Genomic DNA, 26,613 nt, shown 5'->3' on the forward strand with positions numbered 1-26,613 from the left:
AAGTATGAAAAAAAATTTTAGAAAACAAAAACCTTGATAATATGCATTGAATATAATACAATTCACTGCAATAATTGAACTCTATTTTTTTAAAGTATGACTGATATCCTTCAATTTAGGAAGCTCATACTTTTCACACAAGATGAAAGTGAGAACAATATTGTGCCCAATCAAGGATTAACTATGTGAAGATAATAAAGGTTAGGTGATTTCAGAGAAGAAAAAAATGAATAGGGGACTGAAGTAATAATTTGAAATAGCCACCACTCATTTAGGGCTTTCTATCATCCAAGCAATGAAGAGGCTTTTAAGACTTTTTAGCAAAGGAAGTGAAGTGATGAAAGAGGCTTTTCCTAAAGGCTAATGGAAAGCAGCACTGTGTACAATGACTTGGTTAAGAGGTAACATCAGGATGACCAGCGAGAGGCTGTTTGAATAGTGCAAGCCTATGTGATGACATCTGGGACTGAGTCAGTGAAAAAGGAGGGGCAGGACTGTACCCCCAGTAGAAAAAACAACATACACAACAAAACCTAAAATGCATCATTCATAGTCTGATCTGAAAATAATAAAGTTTTCAGCAAAGTCAAAGAAATCTTTTCAAGATTCAGTCGCCCTCTACTTAGTAACAAAATTGTGAAATGGATAAGCTATAATAAAATAGTATATAACTAGAGGCCCGGTGCAATGGGGGGGGGGAGGGGAGAGAGAGAAGGTGTCCCTCAGCCCAGCCTGCGCCCTTTCGCAGTCCGGGACCCCTCAGGGGATGTCTGCCTGCCGGCTTAGGCCCTATCCGCCCTGGGAATTGGGCCTAAGCCAACAGTCAGACATCCCTCTCACAGTCTGGGACCCCTTGCTCCTTACCGCCTGCCTACAGCCCAGGAGGGAGAGGCTCCCACCACTGCCACTACGCTCACTGCACTCGCCAGCCGTGAGCCCAGCTTCTGACTAAGTGGTGCTCCCCTTGTGGGAGCGCACTGACCACCAGGGGGCAGACACTCAATGCACTGACCACCAGGGGGCAGACACTCAATGCAGGGGCTGCCAAACTGCAGTGACTTGGCAGCGGCAGTTCTTGGGTGATGCACCCTGAAATCAGAGAGGAGGGAGCCCGATTCCTCGTGGGGCCACACGATTCCACCTTTGGCCATGGGTTATGTTGTTGCTGGGGCACTGTCGACCCCGAATCATAATAAGTAGTAAAAGCTTCATTAACACCAAAATGGTGACAATGATGAATACCAATAAACCTTTCTTTAGATCCTTAGTTCAAGAAAACAAAACCACAATACTTTTGAGAATCACATAGTTGCTGATTAATAGTGGTGACAGGCATCAATTGTAAGGATATAAAAACAAGTAAATTGCAATGAAGAATATTGTATTTATTTCCTGCATATGCTAAATATTATTTTTGAGATTTCTTATAACAAAAGCATGCAGATAACAAAAACGATTAACACATATGCAGCTTGGATAGAATTACCCTCTCCCTTATATGTGGAATCTAAAAATGAAGCAAAAAAAACAACCAAGGTCATAGATATCGACAACAGAACGGTGGTTGGGAAGGGATGGGTGAACTCGTTTTGTTTCAACAAATTGAAAAAAAATTTTTAAAGGACTAATCCTATTGCACCTATAATATTAATTGGAATTGGGGAGAGACTGGAGAATTGGGGAGTCCCTTTGGTTTGTTTGAGAAATAATGAGGATATGAACTTGTATGGTGGCAAAGAAAATGGAGAGAAGAGATAAAAGAGATGTGGATAAATGAGGTGACCTGAAAATAGATTTGCTTCATTGATTCATTTATTTGTTCATTCTTATTTTAATCCATCTCTTTTATTGTCTCAAGTACTTGTTAGAGATACTTGGAGAAAAATGAGTCGAGTTTCTGCCCTCACAAAACTCTCTGACCAGCCCTAAGTAACTCCTTTAACCTAGCAACTTAAAATTTAGTCCCTCTCTGCCCTGGCTGGTGTTGCTCAGTGGTTAGTGTCAGCAATTCTGGTCAAGGCAGGTAGCTGGGTTGCAGACAACCAATTGATGTGGTTCTCTCACATCTGTGTTTCTCTCTCTATTCTCTCCCTCTGCCCCCTCTTTAAAAAAAAAATCAATGGAAAAAATATTCTCCAGTGAGGATTAACACCCCCCCTCAAAAAGTTAAGTCCTTCTCTATAAGTGTTCACAGCCCCCATCCAGCACCATATCCTTTCAAATTCTTTCTGCTTCCTAGCCTGTTCTCAAACCTCCCAGTTTCTGACCACATCGTACTTTCCTGACTATGGTCCCCACTCTCTTGGCAGCACTCCAGCTCTCATATCTGGCTTCACCTCTTAGGTTCACTTGCTACTTCCTATTTTGGGTTAGGGCTGATTTCATATGCTTAAATTCTTGCCTAGTCCAGCCAAGCCTGGTGGTCTTTGCAACTAGGCACAGTCCTTAAGGCTGCCTCCCGTTCCCCAAACAGCCCAGATCTAGGCCCTCAGAATTCAGCCATTAAAAAACAAAAATTATCCCAATAGTAGTACCCTGGTTCAGGGCCTCTGACGCATGAGCAGAGAGGGCACGGGTAAATTATATCATAAATCTGCATTCATTAAACATTTATTGAGCACTTTCTAGGGTAACACTATGCTATTGGATACAAAGATAAATAAAGCACACAAAAACAAATCATTATAATACAGTAATATGTACAGAAATATGTACAAAGCTCTATGAGAGAAAACTTAAAAGCACAAAATTTAATTCTGGACCTTTTGGCAGCTAGAGCAAAAATACAACCCCCCCCCCCCCCCAAAAAAAAAAAAAAAACCATAACTGGTTACATAATTTCATTTTCTAAGTGTGGAAGATGTACTAGTAGGTACAAAGTAAAATATGCTAAGTGTGGTAGAATGTAATATATTAAAACAGTAGGGAGTTTCAAGAGAGGATGGAACCAAAGGAGGGAATCTAGAAGGTCTTTAAGATTCCAATGTGAAATAGATAAAATTTTTTAAAAAGAGAAAGAGATAGGCCCTTCAGGCATAGTTCAGCACCAATCCTCCCCTTTCCTAAGGGGAGCAGATGGAATACAATGGTACCTATGAGAAATTAGTGGATAAGGGAAGAAAAGTGGGATTAGGAAAGGCTTGGTTGAAATCCCAATTTACAACACAACTGACTGTGTACTGATGGCAAATCTCATTTATCTTTGGGAGTCTGTCTCTGAATTTGAAAAATGGGAATAATATATATCTTTAAATGACTGCTATGATAATTAAATAAGATGAGATCCACAGAACTTTTTATGCAATAGGTGCTTAACAATGATTAGTTCTTTTCATTCTTCCCTTTTAAACCACTGTTACTAGTAAGTGTGGAAACAAAGGTAACACTATTTATTTAGTCTCTATAGAACCACTAACAAAGAATGAATAATAACTGGTATTTGACCATCAGTTCCCTTTGAAGTCTTGTTAATTAGAATATGTGGCACAAATAAAAACAGGGGTTTACACAGGATATGCTCCCAGACTTTATGAACAATGACACATGATATGTGCTTCAAACTGTCACATGCATATTTGGCCTAAGATATATTCATGCATGTCAAATTTTGCATCACATGCTTTTTAAAAGAAGCCTCATATTAAAATTAGCTTAAGAATATACACAATTACAATACATCATTAAATAAAAAGATCAGACCATTTTCAAATGAATGCTTTTAGACCTTTACAGTAAACAGTCTTTTTGGTGGTGGGAAGTGGGGAACCAGAGGGGAGTGAGGTGGGGAGTCTGTGCCACTTAATCAGACGACTTTTATCCTCTACGTAGGGAAATAGGAGACTTGAAAATAAGCACTTTCTGTAGTTATGCTACCAGAGCCTGAAGTCCACTTTTAATATTCCCAACAATTCTAAAAAATAATAATTAACATTTAAAAAGCTGTCATTATTATAGTCAGGGACACTTAATCCTCAAAGCAGTAGTGTTCTAATTAAGACTATGATTAAATGAAAACACCATCAGAATTATATCCATACATCTGGTTTAAAGTTTATGTTTTGTCTTACTTAAACTTATATTTATTATAATTCTGTCTAGACAATGCCAATGTATTTTGTCACATAAATAGTTAAGGCAAAGTTTCTTCAAATACAGGCAACAGTCTGTGTCTTCTTCATATCCTTTCATGGAATAACATGTGTTGCAGGGAAGCACCATTTTTCTTTTGGTCACGATGAGATCAATTTGGTGCTGTTTTGAGGCAAATTATAAAAAAATTTACATTGCTTAAAGTAAAGTAGCCAATGAAAAGCTTTTTATAAAAGTGCTAGATATTGATGTTTTTAGTAATAATTATCTAACTTCTTTTAAAGCTTTTCAAAAAGGATTTTTAAAAAAATGATTTCAAAATTATACCAAGGGAATCAGTTTAAATTTTACCATCTATAAGAGTTTTAAAATATCTTTGTTAATTTTCCCAAAGCCACACTAAAAAGGTAGGATAATACAAAAGTAATGCAATTAATAAACTGTTTTCTTCTGAAGAATGAAAGGACACTTTTATATATGGGTGACTTCTTTCTTTGTAGTATGCTCATATAAAATAATTAAGCAGTACTTAAAATGTACAAATAAATCAAAGTAGCAAGAAGAAACATTTGAGTAAAAGAGGTCTATGACCTCAGGCTTGAAATTTTGTTCTCTTGATGCCCAGTCAAGTGTTTTATCCTCTAGGAAAGTGCTTCTAAACCTGGGTTAGGATCTAGGAAGCTCTACAATGATCTCCAGCTCTCTGAACACAGTCTGTGGGTTTCACGGTGAATGCTAAATAAAGTGCATAATATGAGAATATTGATAACTAGAGTCCCAGTGCATGAAATTCGTGCGGGGGGGGGGGGGGGGGGGGCGCGGTCCTCAGACCTGCCTGCATCCTCTCCAATCCGGGACCCCTCGGAGGATGTCCGACTGCCTCTCACAATCCGGGACCGCTGGCTCCTAACCACTTGCCTGTCTGCCTGCCTGATTGCCCCTAACTGCTCCCCTACCGGCCTGATTGCCCCTAACTGATCCCCTGATGGCCTGATCGCCTCTAACGGCTCCCCTGCTGGCCTGATCGCCCCTTAACCGCCTCTGCCTCGCCCGTGCACCAGGATCCAGGATTCCCTCCTCCAGCCAGTTGCAGGCAACTGGTACCTGGGCTGCCCTCCCTCTGGCCGGGCGCAGGCACCCAGGACCTGGGCCAGCTTCGCCCAGGGCACAGCCACAGGTGCCCAGGACCACTGGGCGGGCGGCTTGTCCCTCTCCTGGGCTGCAACCCCAGCTGTTGGCACCCGGGACTGCAGGGCGGGTGGCTTGTCCCTCTCCCGGGCCACAGTCTGGCTGGTCCCCATTCCTCTCTCTCGAGCTCATTTGTGCCTGGCTGGTCCCCATTCCTCTCTCCCCAGTGTTGAGTGTCTGAGCCATTATGGCGTGATGACTATTTGCATTATACAGGAAGGATTGTCTCTGACACAAATAATTGGCCTTGGATTTGGCAGTGGTTTCTTAGGTATGACAACCCAAAAGCAGAAGCAATAAAAAAGCTGGACTTCATAAAAACTAAAAACCTCTGTACTTCAAAGGACATCATCAAGAAAAGCAGAAAATCCAGTTTGGAAGAAAATATTTGCAAATCATATATCTGATAAGGGATTATTATCCAGAATATATAAAGAACTCTTACAATGCAACAATAAAAAGACAATGCAATTTAAAAAATGAACACAGAATTCAAAGATATGAACACAGAATTCAAAGATATTTCTCCTAAGATAATATAAAAATGGCCAGTAAGCACATAAAAAGATGTTTAATTAGTAATTAGGGAAGTACAAATCAAAACCAAAATAATATGCCCCCTCATATCCACTAGGATGGCTATAATTAAAATGATACAAAGTAAGTATTGGCAAGAATGCAGACAAACTGGAACCCTGATACATTGCTGGTGAGAATGTAAAATGGTGCAGAAACTTTGGAAAACAGTCTAGCAAGTCCTGGAAATATTAAACACAGTAATTATTTTTTAGAATGACCCAGTAAATTCCACTCTTAAGTATATACCCAAGAGAAATAAAATATATATCCACACAAAAATTTGTATATTAATGTCCATCAATTAATTGGTAAATGGAAATGTGATGTCTCCATACAATGGAATATTACTTGGCCATAAAAACGAATGTACTGAAATATGCTACATCAATGAACCATGGAAATTTAATGGAGGTGAAAGAAGCAAGACCTAAAAGGCCATATATTGTAAGATTCCTTTTATACGAACTGTTCAGAATAGCAAATTCACAGAGATAGAAAGTAGATTAGTGGTTGACATGGGCTAGATGGAAGGGGAAATGGAGAGTGATAGCTAATGGGGTATGGAGTTTCTTTTTGGGATGACAAAAATGTTCTGGAATTATAGCATGTCCTTGAATAACGTCATCTATCCTACCTAATAATAGACAAATATGCAAATTGACCGCACCTTTGCTACACCCAAGCCACGCCCACCAGCCAAGCCACACCCACCAACCAATCAGGACGAGTATGCAAATTACCCCAACAAAGATGGCGGCTAATTTGCATATCAAGACAGCATCGAAAGAAGCCAAGAGCTGCAGAAGGGAGTAAAGCTTGGAAGAAGCAAGCAAGCCGGGCGGGGGGCGGGGAGGGGGAGAAGGGAGGAGCGAAGTCAGAAGTCAGGGCCAGGGGTGAAGGGAAAAGCAGGCGGGCTGGCAGAGAAGGTGGGGCGGGCGACAAGGGCGGAGCGGAGGCAGGATAGAGTGCAGCAGGAAATCCTATTGCAGGAATTTTCCTGCAACGGGAACGCTAGTAATAATAATAAAAGCGTAATATACTAATTAGACTGGATAGCCGAACGACCTTCCGGATGTCCTTCCAGACGACCTTCTGGACAAAGCTGCGAGGGCCGAGCCCCTTGCATGAATTTCGTACATTGGGCCTCTAGTTTCATTATAACATTTATGGATGAACTTAACTCTTCTTTATATCAATTAGCCTATGGTAAAGCTGTTTTCATTATACACTGTTTCCCTTAAAGTCACAGAACCTATCAAATACATTAAATGAGGACTACTGTATGTGGTACTGATGGTTGCACCAACTCTAAATATTCTAAAAAGAAATAAATAAAATACCCTTTAAAGGGGTGAACTTTATGGTATCTAACTTCTACCTTAATAAAGCTGTTATTAAAAAGTAAATGTAGCCAGGCCAGTGTGGCTCAGTGGTTGAGTCTTGACCTATGAACCAGGAGGTCACAGTTCGATTCCCAGGCAGGGCACATGCCCAGGTTGTGAGTTCGATCCCCAGCTAGGGGCATGCAGGAGGCAGCCAGTCAATGATTGTCTCTGACCATTGATGTTTCTATCTCTCCTCTCCCTTCCTCTCTGAAATCAATAAAAAAAAACTTTTTTTAAGTAACTATATGTAAAAATGCTCATGTGGGTGATAGGGGGAGTGCTTCTAGGTTGGTAGCTAGATTCATCATAGTCTGATTTACAACTATTCATTATACATGTTGGTTTCATAATTTTTTAGGAAATAATCTATGTTTAAAAATTTATAATGCTTAAAAAATTTTTTGAAGGTCAAGAGCCGCCAAACAATAAGGATCAGAGAAATACTCCTGTTCTCATCAATTCAAATAATTACAGGTGTGTTTTTTTAAGAAACTGTATAGCATCATGGCAATTTAAAGAATTTATTTGGAAATTTAAATAACTTTGCTTTAATTGTTCAGCAAAACACATTTAAAACTCATGTTCTGATGCTTAAAATGAAGCCGAAAAGTTGTGAAATTACAAAATGCTCGTTTAAAAGGGAGAACATTTACTAAAATAGATTCAGATTTTAATAACAAGTAATCTATCTTACCAAATACAGTGTATGCATCATTGTAAAAAAACCTCTTTATTCATAAAAGTACTGCCCAGATTGTAGGCTCATTATGTCTACTGCTTCTGAGCTTCCCCAGAACCCTCTCTACCGGTCAGGATAGCAAAGGAACTCATCATCCTACTTCCTTCCTCACTAGGTTGGAAGCTCTGATTCCCACCCACACTCCTGTGACCAAAAGGGGAGGACAGACTCTACAGTAAGAGGAACTCTTCCTCTTACAGATTCTCGAGTTAGCATCTGGAATGATACAGGAAAAATACTACAAATGCAGTTAGGGTTTACAGTACTGATATTATAGTTCAATTTTATTATTAATTGCATAGCCTATCTAGGAATTTTATTATTTGTAATACAAGTCCCTATTCTCCATAAAAAAAATCAAATTTTTGGAACACAGTAAATGTAGAGAAGGCTGTCTACAGAATTCAAAGCAGGCTGATGTTCCCAACAGCATCTTATTTCAAGATAATCTGACATCACCAATTGGGCAAATAAAATTACAGTTTCTTTTCCATAATAGAGGTTTTAAAATAGCATAAATATTCTGTTATTTAGTACAAGGAAATATATGTGACTTTTAAATAGGGTATGAAAAGGATTGCATACATCAAAGGTTAATTCTTGTATAACTTAAGTGACAGTTTATCCATCTGAGAAAAGGAATACTGGTGAGTTGAAGGGTTGCACAAGAAGCATTCTGCTCCAAAGAATTCATTAGCAAAGAGGATACAGTGTGGCTAAAAGCTATAATCACTGTACTTAATTTAAAGTCCTCTTAGGAACCAGGTCTTAAAAGATAAACTTGGCCTCATGAATAATTATCAGCCAAACTACAAAATGAGAGCAAGAGTATGTTATTCCAACTTAAAAGATAGTGCTTTACTTAAGGAATTTTACTTACTGTTCCAAAAACAGCATCATTATTCCCCAAAATTAATTAAAATGAAAGGAAACTTTCCTTACTACACAGAATGATTATAATAATATTTAATGTGAATGTTGTTAAAACATTCCAAAGTAATAAAACTATTCGTTTACATGGGCTATGGCTTAGGAAGACATGGAAGTGCAAAGTTTTAAAAATTTTAAAACGATAATGTGGTAAGGAGAAAAACAAATTTTTAATTCCACTCCATTAAGGATTCCTCAAACAATGTAGAAACCAGAGTTCAAGTTACACTTTGATGTGTAGATCCTTTTGAAAGCTACTCTACCCTGTTTTATATGAAGCATCTGTAGCTAAAATGAACACCTAGTGAAGAGTATGGATGCTGCCTTACATAAGCAGACGTCAGAACTGTCTGTCCCAAGCTGATTCTAAGTTACTTTAAACATGTATACACGCAGAGTCAGAAATTAGCTATGGCTTACTTCTTAGAAGTAACAGATAATTACCCTCATCATGATGAAAAGGATTTTAAATGTAAGCTAATAGAGGTATTTTTCCTTCAGCAAAGCTCTGCTTTTAAAAGTTCAAAACTTTTAATTAAAATAGGAAGTGCTTTACTATGTTGTAAAGACACTCTTCAGATTAGTGAGGCAGAGAAAAGGAAGGACTCTGTCAAGGAGGAAAAGTGGGACAGAAAGATAAAAAAGGGAGGAGGAGAAGAAAAAAGGGAAAGGAAGGAAGACTAAAAGGATAGAAGTACCTACTGAAACATTATTTCCTTCAAATTTTAAACAGCACGAGAACCATACTGGATTTCTGAGTCTTTACCGTAGCTTTGAAAATATGCTATTTCTTTAAATATCTGTTAATTTTCCACATTTCAAACGTAATTTCCATTGATAATGCTTTGAGGCCAAGTTTAATATGATGTAAAACATGGCTAAATGAAGTTTGAGAATAACACACATTAGTTTTATTTCTCACAAAGTTTTGTGCACATTAACTCAGCCACATCTAATATACAAATCACTCAGTGAGCTCAATCATTATTATGAAATCTTCAGCTTACTAATTCTTATAATTTCACTAGTTCAGCTTCAATTAATTTATGTTTTGTACATAAATGTGTCACAACATATGCATACAGACAGGTGACTTGCATGAGAAGATCACACCCAAGGTAGACATATGGTCTACTCAAATATGGTTTCCAAATGTAGATTTAATTCTGTTGAAGTTAATTATGATCAGACTCATCATTCCATTGATAGAGACCTCTCTCTACCCCTACCCCCTCAGCAATACACTCAAACAGTGGCTCTTTGAACCAGCATTGACCCTCCTTTAAATTTATAGCCTTTTTTGAAGCAGACTTTTGAGAGATACATCCTGTTTAAGACAAGATATACAGTACTTTGTAAAATGTTCCTAAGGCATCAAAGTAAGATAATACTATTGAATGTTTAAACTAGGCTATATTTCTTAACTGAAAATTAACATTTTAATATATCATAATCTGCAAAAGAAGCAACTTGCCTAAAGATTTGAGGAGTTTCAAGTATGTATATCATTATCTGTATCTATATGTAATATCAATATAATTGTTAATACACACATCAATATATCCATACATACATAACTGTACTTATATATATAATCTCTTTACTAGTATGTGCTTGTCTTATCATTATGAACAATCTGTATGGATCACAAAACCAAAAGTATTTTATAGCCCCCATAAAACCTTAAAAGTTAAAAACAAAACAAGTATGACCCAACAACTAAGACATATACTTCATAAAAGAGCATGGTATGCCAAACAAATTTTCCAGGATCAGATCAGAAATAAAGAATAGGATATTGGCTTTTGTATTTTTAACTGGTTTTTCCTTCTAATATTCCTAAAAAATCATCCTATATACTACCTACTTAAAATTATTAGCAAGTAGTTATTTTAAAAGTATGAGTAATTAGATCAAAAGCAACTCTCATATTTACCCAAAAGAAGGAACCACTACTAAGAATCAAAGCCTAGTAATTCTGTTCTTAACAGACAGGTGTTGTGTGTTCTGGCATGTTATATGAAAATCATTTATGAGAAGAACAGAAAAAAAAATCAGAAGGTAGTTTTCACTATTGGAATAGATAAATGATTAAGCAAATTTCCTTACACCATGAAATTGTCAACAGATTAAATGACCACACTAAGAGGCCCCATTTCTGGATGTTGGCATTTTCTGAGGTGAAAAGAAAAGGGAATTGAGAAAAAAAAAATGTGATCATGACACAAACGAATTTGGGTCTTGGAGACCTTTTTGAATAGTAGGCTGAAGGAATGAACATTCTTTGTACAGGAACTAAGCTTAGACTGGCAACTGCCAAGACCTTCTGAGGCCATCAGTAAACCAGGACTCTAACATCCATGTCAGGGAAAGATGGGGGGACTGAGTCAATCACTAAGGCGTCAGCAAACTCTGCCTGACTGTTCTAAGGTATAGGCCGGTGGTCGGCAAACCTGCGGCTCGCGAGCCACATGCGGCTCTTTGGCCCCTTGAGTGTGGCTCTTCCACAAAATACCACGACCTGGGAGAGTCTATTTTGAAGAAGTGGTGTTAGAAGAAGTTTAAGTTTAAAAAATTTGGCTCTCAAAAGAAATTTCAACCGTTGTACTGTTGATATTTGGCTCTGTTGACTAATTAGTATTTGCTTCCTTTGTGGGTTTATAGGCTATTTCTGGCATATATTACCAGGGTCGACTATTCCTCCAAGAAACTCAAATATTAATGGTAATCTGAGGTGCCTTAATAAAGAATAATAATGAACCAAAAAGTAAACTTCATTGAAAAATATTTTCTTAAAAGAGTTATATACTAAGATCTTATTTTGTAATGTAAATACTATTGAGTACTTAGGTATGAACAGCTGTTTTGATTTTAGTCAGCAGTTATAACTTTTTAAGCCATCTCACATTTAATCTGAGCTTTCTTTAAATTTCAAACTGACCAACTGGAGTTAAACTCATTTTCACTATATCTACTCAAAAGGGTATCAAGGAGAGGTGAAATGATTAAAAGCAGAAAATGAGAAAAAAAATACATACCAATAACTGACAGTAAGGTTAACTTTTACATATGCTAGAATACTATAAAAAACACATTAAGCATCTTACTACAATCAAGAATTTCTTTGTGGAGGAAGCTAAAAAATTTTAGTGAAATAATTAAGACCATCTTATAATAAATCCATCTCTTTTAAAATGAGGTATTTAATAATTTAGTTTCTAATAATACCCCATACATGCTTGGAGAGTTCATGTTTTAATGTGATAACTAAAACTTGTTTAATTGGTAATTAGAAAAATAACATTCTGTAAATAAAAGAGAAACAAAACCACATAATTTTAGCTATCTGTTTCAATCTCTTCACACTAAAGGCAGGATGTTATGTTTTTACTTTCTGTCCATGCATTTTCTCTATTAGAAGAAAAAATGGAATAAAGGCAGGAAGCAACCAAAAGGGTGGAATAATAAAGGAGCCTGATGTGTGTAGAAAGTGGAAAAATCTCAAATGGAAAGCTATGATACAAAAGGGTAAGAAAAAGTAATAAACTTAACAATATATCAAAGAGAACAGTCATAAAGACTGTGGGCTCTGTGGCCATCCTACTACCTGGGTTCAAATCCCAGCTCACCTACTTACTAAGCTGAGTAACCCTGGGCAAGTTCAATAGCCAACCTTCATCTCAATTACCATATTTATAAAATGGGACAGTACTAGCACATATCACAGAGAACTATAGTGAGCATTATAGAATGAATACATAGAAAATATTTAAAATAGTATCTAGCAAATAGTAAAGTACTCAATAAATGTTAGCTACTATTGTTATTTGTCTACAATTACCAGCAGTACTTTTTTTAATCTTAGAAATATTAAATAAAACAATGACCTAGCTTAGTGCAACTAATTAATAATGAGAAAATACTGATTTCATTTAATAATAACTTAAGTAGTTTGTGATAATAATTTTGGATTATTTTCATTTTCCTAGCAATAAATTAGAGAAAACATTTGCTATCATATTATCTGCATTCTTTTGTAACTAATAAGTAATGCAAAAACTTTAAAAGTGCTGATAAATATCATTTGCTCTCATCCAACACTTTAAAAACAGCAAATCATCTGCATCAAAAAGTTCCCATCCCTATATATGACAATTGTTTTAAAAATTACCTGCCAAATAAGCTAATAGTCCTTGCTTTTATTTTTCAAAAACCCACACAGGAAGCGATTTCAATCTAAAACCATCTCAGAGAGTAGTGGCTAGCTTATTTTTATTTAGCAAGAGCAATCAAAACTTGCTGTGTTGGGCTGCCCCCTACAGGTCTCAATTTACCAATTTCTTTTAAAAGGTGCATATGTAGAGAATATCATTTGAGTTTTACATTAAGATTATTAATATTAAAAATATTAATACAATGCAAAGTATTATTAGTTCATTCAAGCAGAAAATGAAACATCTCTGAGAAACATCTATAAAGATACAAAGAGAAATGAAGCAATTCCTTCTTCAAGAATCTGTAAATTAATTCTTACAGAGAAACATAGACTTTAACAGATCTACAGTAAAATACTGCAACATAGCTTAAGTAATAGCTATATTGGATTACAATGTGAATATAGAAAAATAACTCGGCTAGAAATTCAAGACCCAAGTTCTACTTCCATTTCTGCATCAAATGCCCAGTTGAACACTGGGTAAGAGTTTTGTGCAAGTTCTTATATCTAAAATTAGGAGGCTGAATTAAATGATTCCCAAAGGCTTCCTTTGGCTCAAATATTCTATACAGGCAGTCCTCAGGTTACGTCGGACTTGACATAAGTCGTTTCGTGGTTTCGATGTATGTACATATGTGCTTTATATTTTTGTATTATTTATTTACCACAAGTAAAGGTCAAGAATTGTTATCTTTTGAATCTTTTTTACTGTTTCATTTCATTACTGCTATGTATGTGCTCCATGTGAGTGACGTAGGTGCTTATGTAGGTGGGTTCCGATTTATAGCGAAAATCGCGTTACGTCGCGCTAGGAACAGATCTCCCATGTAACCTGAGGACCTACTGTAATTACATTTGCCGTACTAAAAGCTAGACAGAAATGTTTTAAAACAAAGTTTAAGAGAAAGAAGAAATAGTTTCTACATGATATGAAGGGTTGCAGCACATATGAAGAAATCAAGAAAGACTTCTTGGGGTTGGTGACATTTGAGGTGAATTTAGAAGCATTCTGGAAGTAGAGGTTATTCCTAGAAGGAGTGAACATTTTAAGAAAATGAAACAACAAGCATGTTTTGTGAACAATGTGTGATAGTTGGTATCTGATTTATGAAAATCAAACTAACATGAAATAAAAGTGCAAATGGCAAGAAGGAAATAAATACAAATGTTTTTAGTATATTACAATTCTAGGAAACGATCAAAAGGGATTCTAAGGTACTGAGTCTACCAACTTGAAGTGGTAAAGCCATAGGGAACTAAAACAGCAAGAGAGGTTATGTGAGTATCTGGTAGTGATGAGAAGCAGATTTTGGGGACCAAATAGAACCTCACAGATAAAAATATGCTAAGACCAAAAATACACTGATAAATGGAGGGAGCTATTTATTACCTATGTTCCACTTGTCATAAAAATAAAAGGCTATAGAAGGCATGACAAACCATCATCGTTGCTAATAAAATAATTCACAGCAAAATATATTGATTTAAGTCAATAATAGCTAATAACATACAATAAATAATTTGCTACATACCAGGCACAACACTGTATTAAAAGAATTACATATAATCCTCATAACGGCCACATAAAATATTACTATTCCTCTTTTACAGATTATAAAATTGAGGTCCAGAGATGTAAAGTGAATGGCCCAAATCACACAGCTAGTTGGGTCATAAATGAAAACTTCTCTATCAACGAATGTTACAGATTAAATTCTTCCAAAATTTTTCAATCTATCAGAGAAATAATGTGGAAGAAAATCCCAAAATAATCAGGAATGTATGACTTTTACAAAAAGTAATCATTTATCATTTATAGTAATATTCACGTTCTCAAGCAATATATAGAGTTAAAATTCTTATGTTTAGAATAATTTAAAAAGGCAGATTTCTCTTTTTTAAAAGCTTAGAAAACTCCTTAGTGTTTATTCTCTTCCCCAAATTTCATAAAAACCTAATCTAACAAGGAGGGGCTTGAGCTAATTGATTTAATTTGGATGCAATCATTGTGTAAGAAATTCCCAGGACTCTCCAGCCCATAATCTGACTGATTACCTAATTTTAAAACTTTATTAAGGCATAAAATTTCATACAATAAAATGAACACATTTTAAGTGTATAATTCAAACTGTAACAAACTGTTATAGTTTTAAGACCATCACCCCAACAAGATAGAAGACATTTCAATCATCCCCAAAGTTCCCCTTTGCCCTTTTTCAGTCCATCTCCATCCTTCCCTACCACTTGGTCTTTCTTTCTGTCACTACTGATTAATTTTGCCTGCTTTAGAACTTCTATAATTCAATTTTTAAAATAATTAAGATTCCAACTCATTTCAGAAAATAATTTAAGAGTTATCATTGAATACAGTCCACAAAAAGGAAAGTTTAAAAATTAAAGTAAAATAAAACCAAAGAAAAGAATGCTGGACTCTACTTCTTTATTCTTTTAAAATTCAAATCACAATATTCCAAAAGAAGTCTTCATTAATTGAACCAACTTACGCCCATAGAGCATTAATCTCATATGCAGCAACTGCTAAAACCTCAATGAAAACATTCACCTTCTTACAAAAAAGATATTCTTTTATACTATGCACATCTGTATACACCATTTTGAGATAGATGTGCACTCTAGTCCCTGTTACACTGCTCACTAGCAGTGTGTCCTTTATTTGTCATTAACTTCCATCTTATAAAAAATAAGCCCAGCCGGCTTGGCTCAGTGGTTGAGCATTGACTTATGAACCAGGTCACGGTTCGATTCCCAGTCAGGGCATATGTCTGGGTTGTGGGCTCGATTCCCAGTTTGGGGTGTGCAGAAGGCAGCTGATCAATGATTCTCTCTCATCATTGATGTTTCTCTCTCTCTCTCTTTCTTCCTTCCTGAAATCAATAAAAATATTTTTAAAAATGATACTTGTCCTGTCAAAACAGGAATATTCTGTGTGTGTGCGTGTGGGGGGGGGGGGGGTCCAATCGGGGAAAAAGGAGACATATGTAATACTTTACTAGGTGTATCAGTTAATAATGTGGATTTTGTAATCAAAGAAAACATGATAACTTCAAGAGAAACATCAAAAGTGCTTTATTCAAAGTAATGTCCATCGCTAGCTACACATTTCCCCCATCTTTCAGCTAATTTGTGCATAGCGTCCCAATAGAACTTTTCTTGTTTTGAGGCAAACCATTCAGAGACCCAATTTTCCACTTCTTCACATGTTTTGAAGTGCTGCTCATAAAGTGCATGTGCCATTGATTGGAACAAGTGATAATCTGAAGGAGCAAGGTCTGGTGAATATGGCGGGTGGGTTAATACTTCCCAGGCAAGATCTTTTAATGTGTCTTTAACTAGTTTTGAAGTGTGTGATGGTGCGTCAACATGAAGCAAAATTACTTTGCCGTGTCTTCTGGCACATTCTGGTCGTTTCACGATCAAAGCGTGGTTCAAATTGATTATTTGTTGTCGGTAGTAATCAGTATTAACCCTTTGCACTCGCTTTTTTCTCGATTCCTTTATTCTACTCGGGATTTAATTCTTTAAATACCCCAGATTTTACAAAGCACGGCAATAGAATAAAAAACTGGAGTTTCTTTTCATACAAACTTATTTATTTGGATTTTTTTATATTTCAAATTATTGATACAGTCAATAACAGTCACACTCGACATCCAAGTGCAAAAGGTTAATGGTTTCACCTGGTTTTAGAAGCGCATAATACACCACACCTTCCTGATCCCACCAAATGCAGAGCACTGTCTTCTTTCCAAAGTGATTTGGCCTTGCAGTAGATGTTGATGGTTGACCTGGGTCAACCCATGATTTTGTGCATTTGGGATTCTCAAAATAAATCCACTTTTCATCGCCAGTCACAATTCGATGCAAAAAAGACTTTCTTTCGTGCTGTTGAAACAACATTTTACTGATGACTTTTGGTTTCCATTTGTCTTTCGTTCAGTTGATGTGGCACCCATCTTCTTTCCTTTAAAATCTTTCCCATTGCTTGTAAATGATCGGAAATTGTTTGCTAAGCAACATTTAATCTTTCTGCAAGCTGTTTTTGAGTTTGACACGCATCTTCATCCAATAATGCTTGTAATTGTTGGTCTTCAAACTTTTTCGGTTGACCTGGACATTCTTTGTCTTTCACATCGAAATCATCACTTTTAAAGCATTTAAACCAGTGTTCACAAGTATCTTCAGATGGAACATGTTCACCATAAGCTTTCCAAATTATTCAGCAGCACTTTTCTTCAAAATAAAGTAATGAAGTAAAACTTCCTGCAAATAATCTTATTTTTGGCACGAAATTCAAAATTTTTAAGTGTAAAAATATCTATGATGTTAACACCTTCAGAAAATTTGACATGAAGTTTTGAAGCTTGCTGTCAATACAACAAAATAGCATACATGTCAAATCTCATATATATCAACATATGTGTAACTCCACCTATTGAAAAAATCTGCATTATTAACTGGTACACCTAGTAAACAATTAAAAAAAAAAGGAAAAATGTTGGGAAAATCCAATGCGGTAATATGAAGGTATTTTATAAAATATATACTGCTATACAAATATAAGATGGCTTTTTATTATTATACACCCCATATTGCTTTATTATACAACTTTACCTGCCAGAACTAGTAGAGAATGGTAGTTACTGCCTAACAGAAAATCCAGCCCAAAATGCTATAGTAAAAAATGTATGGTATGACCATTATGTATAATTTATTAAGAACGTAGAATGACCACCACTTTCACAGGTGACTAGGACTTCCTTAGTTTGTTCATATAGTTTGTGTATTTATGGAGCATCTATTACATGTAAAGCACTGCGAGAAGCACAAAGATAGAAAATTTCTCCATATCTGTTTAATAAATGTTTAAAATACTCAGGGATGAAATTAACCTTTTGCACTCGACACGGTTAGCATCGGTAGCAGCTAGAGAAAAAAGCAAGCGAGTGCAAAGGGTTAAATCAACTTCATAATCTGACCTCAGGTTAATAACTATACAAAAAGATGAAAATGAATGTTATGCCTTCAACTTGCAAGTTATTTATCATTATATAATTGTTATCTTTATTCGGATCCGAAATGAAGTTACTTTAGGAACTGAGCATCCATGCTACACTTCTGTCTTTCTTTACACATGAAATATAAATTCTATTTTTAAGCATAGAGGTCTCAACATGTATCTTAGCATGCTACTCTACAGCTGGGTTTGAGTTAAGAATTAGACACCTTTCCTCAAAAATTACTGTTATATAATTCTTTATGTAAAAAACATTAACTATACATGGAGGGGATTCTGGGAGCATGGGAGATTAATGCTTCCCCTTCTCCCCTCTACTCCCAATTCTATCTCTCACCCAACACAGCAGCTCTCCTGAACTAAAGCAACTACTGAGGTGAACAAGCAATCAGGGCCTACATGGAGGAAGCTATAAACATCTGCAGATTCAATCTGAAGAAAAAAACCACCTTAAAATCTATTAAGAACATAAAACAAAATCTAAATAAGAAAGATATATCATGTTCTTATGTGGGAAGATTTAATAACATGAGAAGGTGAATTCTACCAAAATTAAAAGAAAAATTTAATGTATTTCTACTAATAACTGAACTAGAGGCCTGGTGCACAAAATTCGTGCTGGGGAGAGGGGGGTCCCCTCAGCCCAGCCTGCACCCTCTCCAATCCGGGACCCATTGGATGATGTCTGACTGCCGGTTTAGGCCCAATCCCTGGGATTAGGCCTAAACCAGCATCAGTCATCCCTCTCACAATCTAGGACCACTGGCTCCTAACCGCTCACCTGCCTGCCTGCCTGATTGCCCCTAACTGATCCCCCCTGTGAGCCTGATCACCCCTAACCACCTCTGCCTGCCGGCCTGATCACCCCTAACTGCCCCCCTCCGCAGGCCTGGTCATCCCTCACTACCCCCGCTCCACTGGCCTGGTCACCCCTCACCGCCCCCTCTGCTGGCCTAGTCGCCCCACGCAACCTAATGTTCGGTCATTTGGACGCCCCTCACTGCCCCTCGCTGCCGGCATGGTCGCCTCATGCAGGCTGTTCAGTCATTTGGTCGCCCCTCACTGCTCCCCCTGCCGGCCTGGTTGCCCCATGCAGCCTGCTGTTCAGTCGTTTGGTCGCCCCTCACTGCACCCCCTCACCCCACCGGCCTGGTCACCCCAATGTAGCCTGCTGTTTGGTTGCCTCTCACTGCCCCCCTGCTGGCCTGATCGCCCCACACAGCCTGTTAGGTCATTGCGTGAGGGCGTCCTGACCAATTTGCATATTACCCTTATATTAGTATAGATAAGACACTGTGGAGAATTAAGTAAAATGATTTTAAAAGTCAAATGGAAGAATGAAGAATACTAGTAAACATGAAGCCTGGCCGGAGTGGCTCAGTTGGTTGACCCTAGTCCCATGCACCCAAAGGTTTCGGTTTGATCCCCAGTCAAGGAGGGATCATAGGGAAGACAACCAATCGATGTTTCTCCTCTCCCCCTGCCCCCCATCCTCTCTCTAAGCATCTCCTAGGGTGAGGATTAAAAAAGAATAAACATGAAAAGGATGAGAAAAAAGGGGGTGAATTTCACCAGTATATATCAGAGGACTAAAGTCACATAAAAATAATGCTGGCATAAGAAGAAACATAGTCCAGAAACAAATCCCAGTAGTCAAACTATTTTAATGTAAAACAGAGGTGGCATTTTTAACCAATAGAAAAAGGATAGTTTATATCAGGAGTCAATATACTATGGCCTGAAAGCCAAACTGTGCCCTTTGCCTGTTTTTGTTAATCAAGTTTTATTGGAACACAGCCATGCCTATCATCTGCAAATTGTCTATGGCTGCTTTCATGCTATAGTTGCGACAGAGACCATCTGGCCTGCAAAGCTAAAAATATTTACTATCTGGATCTTTAAAGAAAAAGTTTGCCAACCTTTAGTTTATATAATAAATGACTCTATTACAGCCAGCTATAACGTGGAAGAAAACAGAACTGTACCCCTATATCTCACACAGTATTTAAAAATAAGTTCCAGATCAATAAAAGACACACACACACACACAGCACCATCTATATCTATATGAAATCAATCTTACAAGAAAAGTTAGGCAACAAAACTATGTGTAACCTGTAACTGTATGGGGAGAGGCCTTTTTAACAAATAAAGAAATCATACACAACAAAGAAAACAATAATTGGCTATATAAAGAATTAAAAACTTTTTTATATAAAGATACTCTAAAAATCAAGACAAATCTTATAGTTGTGATTACTTTTAAAAAGTGATTTACAGAAAAATGATTAATATTCAGGGTAGGGAAAAAGTAGGTTTACAGGTATGAGAACACAAAACATAGTTTATTCCTGTATTATTATTATTTATTTATTATATTGTATTATTTATTTGTATTACAACTGTAAACCTTTTGCCCTACCCTGGATATAAAAAATATTTTATAAAACAATATGATTAACCCAAAAGAAAATACAAAACAGAAAAACAAATCCACATGGCCAAAAAGGTGAATGGATGTGTAAACTTACTAGGTGTGAGAGAAATACTAACTAAAGTAACAATAAGATTGTCTCTTAAAGTCAGAGTTATAACACCTATTGCTGGTGAAGATATACCAGGAGAGGCATATTGTCCTAGCTTGTTGGTAGAAATCTGAATTCATTAGTTTTTGGAAAGTAACCTGGGAACATTTAAAAATATTTATATAGCCTTGTTTGAGGGGCTCAGTGGTTGACAATCGATCTATGAACCAGGAGGTCACATTTTGATTCCTGGTCAGGATATATGCCTGAGTTACGGGTTCCATCCCCAGTGTGAGGCACTGATCAATAATTCTCTCTCATCAATGATGTTCCTATTTCTCTCTCTCCCTCTCTCTTCCTGTCTGAAATCAATAAAAACATATTTTAAAAAAAAATGCTTATTCTTGTTCATTCTTCATTAAAATTGGGTGTTCAAACTAAAAATATTGGTACATTGTTCCTGAGAACACTATCTGAATTTATTTTTAACCTCTAGAATAGCATCTCTATATATAAAAGGCTAAGTGACTGTCCGACTATCCAACTGGTAGCTATGATACCCACTGATCACCAGGGGGCAGATGCTCAATGCAGGAGCTGCCAAGCTGTTATGACTTGGCAGCGGCAGTTCTCGGATGATGCACACCAGAACCAGAGAGGAGGGAGCCCGATTCCGGGGAGTGTCACTTGAGAACCACCCTCTCATAATCCAGGACCCCTTGGGGCACCTCACCTGCTGGAGGGACCCTGCTCACTCTGCAGACGCCCTTTGAACCGTGGTGCCACCCCAGGTGCGGCTGGCCACAGAGGGACGGCGCGAGGTTCGCTCCAGGGCGTGTCTGGCCCGTCTTGCCCAGTCCTGCCCTGCTGGCCACCTTCTAATTAATTTCCTTTCAGTGTGCATGAATCTGTGCACAGGGGCACTAGTGTAGAATAAAGTAGGTGATTAAATACTCCTTATTGAGTAAATGTAAACATAAATTATAATATAAATTATTGAAAAATATTTATAGGAGAAAGAAAAATTCATTAATATGGTCTGATCTTTTTCCGATCCCCAAACTCTGTGCTCAAGACCACCAGGTTGTCCTCATATTGACAATGTGCCCTCTTAGGGACCTCACATTTATAATATGCTCAAAGGTCTTCTCATCACTTTTTTATTACCTTAACTCCACCTATTTGTCACATTTCAAGAGACACAACACTTCATCAAGAAAGCCCTCTCTGCCCTCCCAAAAACTAGATCAAATTCCAGAGGAATTAGGCTTTGTTCGCACTATATACCTCTCCTTCCCAGCAGCAATAACAGCTGTGATTTTATATTTATACTTACTTGATTAGCTTCAACCTCTAGATTATAAACTTTATAGAGGGTGATGTATGATATTAATCACCACTTGTAGCACTGTGCACAGCACAGGGTACAGCATGAAAATATTTGTGAGTAAATGAACTTGTTGAATTAATGAATGGATAAGACAAACTTTTCTGACACAAAGTACATTGGCGGGTTAACATTTATAAATCCACTAGAGGCCTGGTGCATGAATTCGTGCACGAGTGGGGTCCCTCAGCCTGGCCTGTGGGATCGGGCCGAAACCGGCACTCCAACATCCCCCGAGGGGTCCCAGATTGCAAGAGGGCGTAAGAGAGGCTGAGGGACCCCACCGGTGCGCGATCGGGGCCAGGGAGGGACGTGGTAGGTTGGCAAGCCAGAGAGGAACTGCGGGAGGGCTCCAGGGCATGTCTGGCCTGTCTCGCTCAGTCCCGATCGGCCTGGACCCCAGCAGCAAGCTAACCTACTGGTCAGAGCGTCTATCCCCTGGTGGTCAGTGCACATTATAGCAAGTGGTTGAACGGCCTTAGCATATCATTAGCATATTACGCTTTGATTGGTTGAATGGCCTACCAGTCAACTGGACACTTAGCATATTAGGCTTTTATTATATAGGATTGCTTCTTGGAAAACAGAATAATGTGCCAAATATTCACTTACAGTCATTGTACAATGTTTTTAACAGATATCTTCATTAAATATTATCTGTTTACATGTGCTATTTTAAATAAGATTCTAGTTCCATTTCTGCAAAACTTCCTGCCATTAACCTCATCTCTAAAATACTGGCTAAAATGAAGCACCTGGATTTCAAGAAAACAGACTTGAAATTCACACAACAAACTAAACTGTTATGTAAATGACAGGGATGACACATTTGGGTCTATAATGGGCCTCTAGACTACTTTTGGATTTATTTTACTTTACCACTAAAATTCTGCACTACATTATAGTCATTCTGAATCCATGATGATTGAATTATGGATGAAAAAGAACTAAAGTTTTCTAACAATTTGTACAAAAGTCAGTCTTTAAATAATATCACCAGTTAGAGATTTTCTAGGTTTCTATCAACTTTATTTGGTCAAGGCATACTTCATTTTATGTGACAATTATATCTTAAAAATTCTATAAACTTAATTTTTATAAATAAAGTCATACTTTGTAATAAGTCTCACCTAGGTCTGAATTCTAGCTCTTCCATTTTTCATTTGTGTGCTCCTGAGCAAGTGACTTTAAAGTCCCTCAGCTTCAGTTTCCTTCTATATAAAATGAAATAATGATTCCTACATCATTATAAGATGGTTTTGAGGCTTCCAACGACAAAATGGGTCTCACTTACGCATGCTCTCTGTGCCCTTCCTTTTTACCCCTTGCTACAGAGGAAGTCTATTAGAACTCTGCAAGGAAAAAATAAGTATTTTAGCAAAACTATGCCCCTCATTTATCTTATTAATAAACCTGGATTTTTAGGTTTTATTTAAATCTACTTACTAATTTAAGGTCTCAAATAGTACAGAAATGTATATCTCGTATGTTAAAACGGTGCAGATTAATCAAAATGCAGTCTAAGTAAAAGCTTTGAAAATCAATGAAATATGCCAACATACAAACAAATCAGCTGTAAAGGAGTCAGCAACAGAAATCTGTATTATATTTAGATCATATAATTAGGAAAACGGAAAGCAGAGCCCTCCTTCCTTTGGACAAGGCAAGAATGAAGAATCAAAAATACAAAATAGGGAATGGAAAAAGGTGAGAAATGAACAATAGGCGAAAACGAAGGCTCCTAAATTTTTATGTTCACTTAATGTATCTCACTTCTAAAATCTTAACAAATTCATGGGGAGATAAGAGATCAACCGAAGGACTTGTATCATGCATATAAGCATAACCACGGACGCAAAACACTGGGGGGTGAGGGCTTGTATGGGAGTGGGGGGGATGGTAAGATATGTACACATGTAACACCTTAATAAAAAAAATAAATTAAATAAATAAATAAAATCTTAACAAACTCAAATAAGAACCAAACTGGAAAGGGGTAAAGGCAACAATAAATTGTCAGTTGAGAACCTCAGTTTCTGTCTCCTATTTGAGGAAAAATCACTATCATGACACAGGCAAGATCAGGCAGCAAAAGAGGTCCCACCTGGCAGCCACGTTTTGCCAAGCAAATTCTGAGAATACTCTAGCTCCCCACTTTCTATCTAATTATAGAACTTTATGAAAACCATTCTCTCTTTTATACATATTCTGTCTTTCTCTTCCCCTCCCTCTCTCTCATATTCTTTCTCTCTAAATCCTGTGTGATGACACCACAGTAAGAGGTATGACACAGCTGATAATTTCCCCAGAAATGAATGATAAATGTGAAAAGGAAGATCTCTGTTGTGTACATCTGCACTATTCTAACAATAATAATCCCTACGTTAAGTAATAGTATAACACACTTTTCCTATAGGAGTTTAATGTATTTACAATATAGAAACCACAGTATACTAGTAGTTAAATATACATGTCAAAACCTAACCATCCAAACAAGTGCTGGGAGGTATACATCGCAAATTAGTTTTGGAGTTCTTTTGAGGATGTCTTCAGAATCTGTGATATGTTTTATTCAACTACTAGAGGCCCGGTGCACGAAATTCATGCACGGAGGGGGGGCGGTTGTCCCTCAGCCCAGCTTGCACCCTCTCCAATCTGGGACCCCTCGAGGGATGTCCGGTGGGATTGGGCCTAAATGGGCAGTCAGACATCCCTCTCACAATCCAGGACTGCTGGCTCCCAACCACTCGACTGCCTGCCTTCCTCATTGCCCCTAACCACTTCTGCCTGCCAGCCTGATCACCCCCTAACCACTCTGCTGCCAGCCTGACTGATGCCTAACTGCTCCCCTGCCAGCCTGTTTGCCCCCAACTTCCCTTCTCTGCCGGCCAGGCCACCCCTAACTGCCCTCCCCTGCAGGGTTGATCGTCTCCAACTGCCCTCCCTTGCAGGCCTGGTGCCTCCCAACTGCCCTCCTCTGCTGTCCATCTTGTGGTGGCCATCTTGTGTCCACATGGGGGCAGGATCTTTGACCACATGGGGGCAGCCATCTTGTGTGTTGGAGTGATGGTCAATCTGCATGTTATTCTTTTATTAGATAGGATTCCACAAATAAGATACTTTGCTAAACTCTGGGAATGCATTATGGCACATTACTATGAAGATCATGGAAAACAGAATAGTACCCAATTAACTATTAATAATTGGTGAACAATTTAACAAATTAACAAATACTCACAAAAGCCTACTAGTACATGCCAGGTACCTTTTAGACCATGGACACACAGCATGAACAAAACAATTACTCTGCATTCATAAAAAGATGAACCATATGAAAAGTATAAATTTCATTTTTAGAAATGATTAAAACCCATATGGCACCATAAGGACTCCAGTCAAAAGGTGCCATAAAGAAAAGGACTGTTTGTTGTAAAAATGATCAATCTGCTCTGAAGCTAGGAGTTTAAATGTTTTAAAAAATAAGAACATCACTGGCATAATTATATAAACCAGTCATATAAGCTTCTTTAAAAAATAACTATGCCCCTTTCATTGTATAGATGAGGAAACAGAGGCCTAGCAAGGCTGAGTAACCTCCTATGGATACACAGGTGTCAGGTCTGGCCTCCCACAGAGCCTCAGAGGCCTCCCCTTCTAGTTAAGTGCTCTTTCTAGGAAACAACTTTTTTCTCAAGGGCAATTGCTTTATCATTTTTGTCTTAAATATTTTACAATATTTTGAGCTCAGTGAGGTTGACATGTAGGCACAAATTGTCAGACCAGAAAAGTGAAGCAAAAATAGGTCAAAATACCCAAGTCATTAACTCAATTATTATTTGACAAAGGAGGCAAGGGGATACAATGAAGTTAAAGATAGTCTCTTCAATAAGTGGTTCTGGGAAAATTGGATAGATACTTGCAAAAAAAAAATGAAACTAGACCACCAACTTACACCACACACAAGAATAAAAAACATGGATAAAAGACTTAAATGTAAGTCCTAAAACCACAAAAATTCTAGAAGAAATCATAGGCAGCAAAATATCAGACATCTCTTGTAGCAATATGCATGCTAATACATCTGCTAAGGCAAGGGAGACAAGTGAGAAAATAAACAAATGGACTGCATCAAAATAAAAAGCTTCTGCACAGCAAAAAGAAACCATCAACAAAATGAAAAGGGAGCCCCTTGCATGGGAGAACCTCTTTGCAATGATATATCTGATATGGGGTTAATATCCAAAATATACAAGGAACTCATACAACTTAACAAAAGGAAGACAAACAAATGGGCAAAGAACCCAAATACCGTATTTTCCGGCGTATAAGACGACTGGGCGTATAAGACGACCCCCAACTTTTCCAGTTAAAATATAGTTTGAGATATACCAGCCCTATAAGATGACACCCGGCGTATAAGACGACCCTCAACTTTTGAGAAGATTTTCCTGGGTTAAAAAGTCATCTTATATGCCGGAAAATACGGTAGACACTTCTCTAAAGGGGACATACAGATAGATGGTCAAGAGACATTTGGGAA

The 26,613-nt window shown here is 37.5% G+C and overlaps 1 protein-coding gene across 6 annotated transcripts in view; it reads right to left on the reverse strand.

Annotated features, from left to right (window-relative positions):
* ATG5 (autophagy related 5) overlaps positions 1–26,613 on the reverse strand; it is a 122,778-nt gene that overhangs the window by 25,842 nt on the left and 70,323 nt on the right. The gene's annotated exons all lie outside the window — the stretch shown is intronic.

The sequence above is a fragment of the Eptesicus fuscus genome, chromosome 10, assembly GCF_027574615.1.
Source record: "Eptesicus fuscus isolate TK198812 chromosome 10, DD_ASM_mEF_20220401, whole genome shotgun sequence".
NCBI lineage: Eukaryota > Metazoa > Chordata > Mammalia > Chiroptera > Vespertilionidae > Eptesicus > Eptesicus fuscus.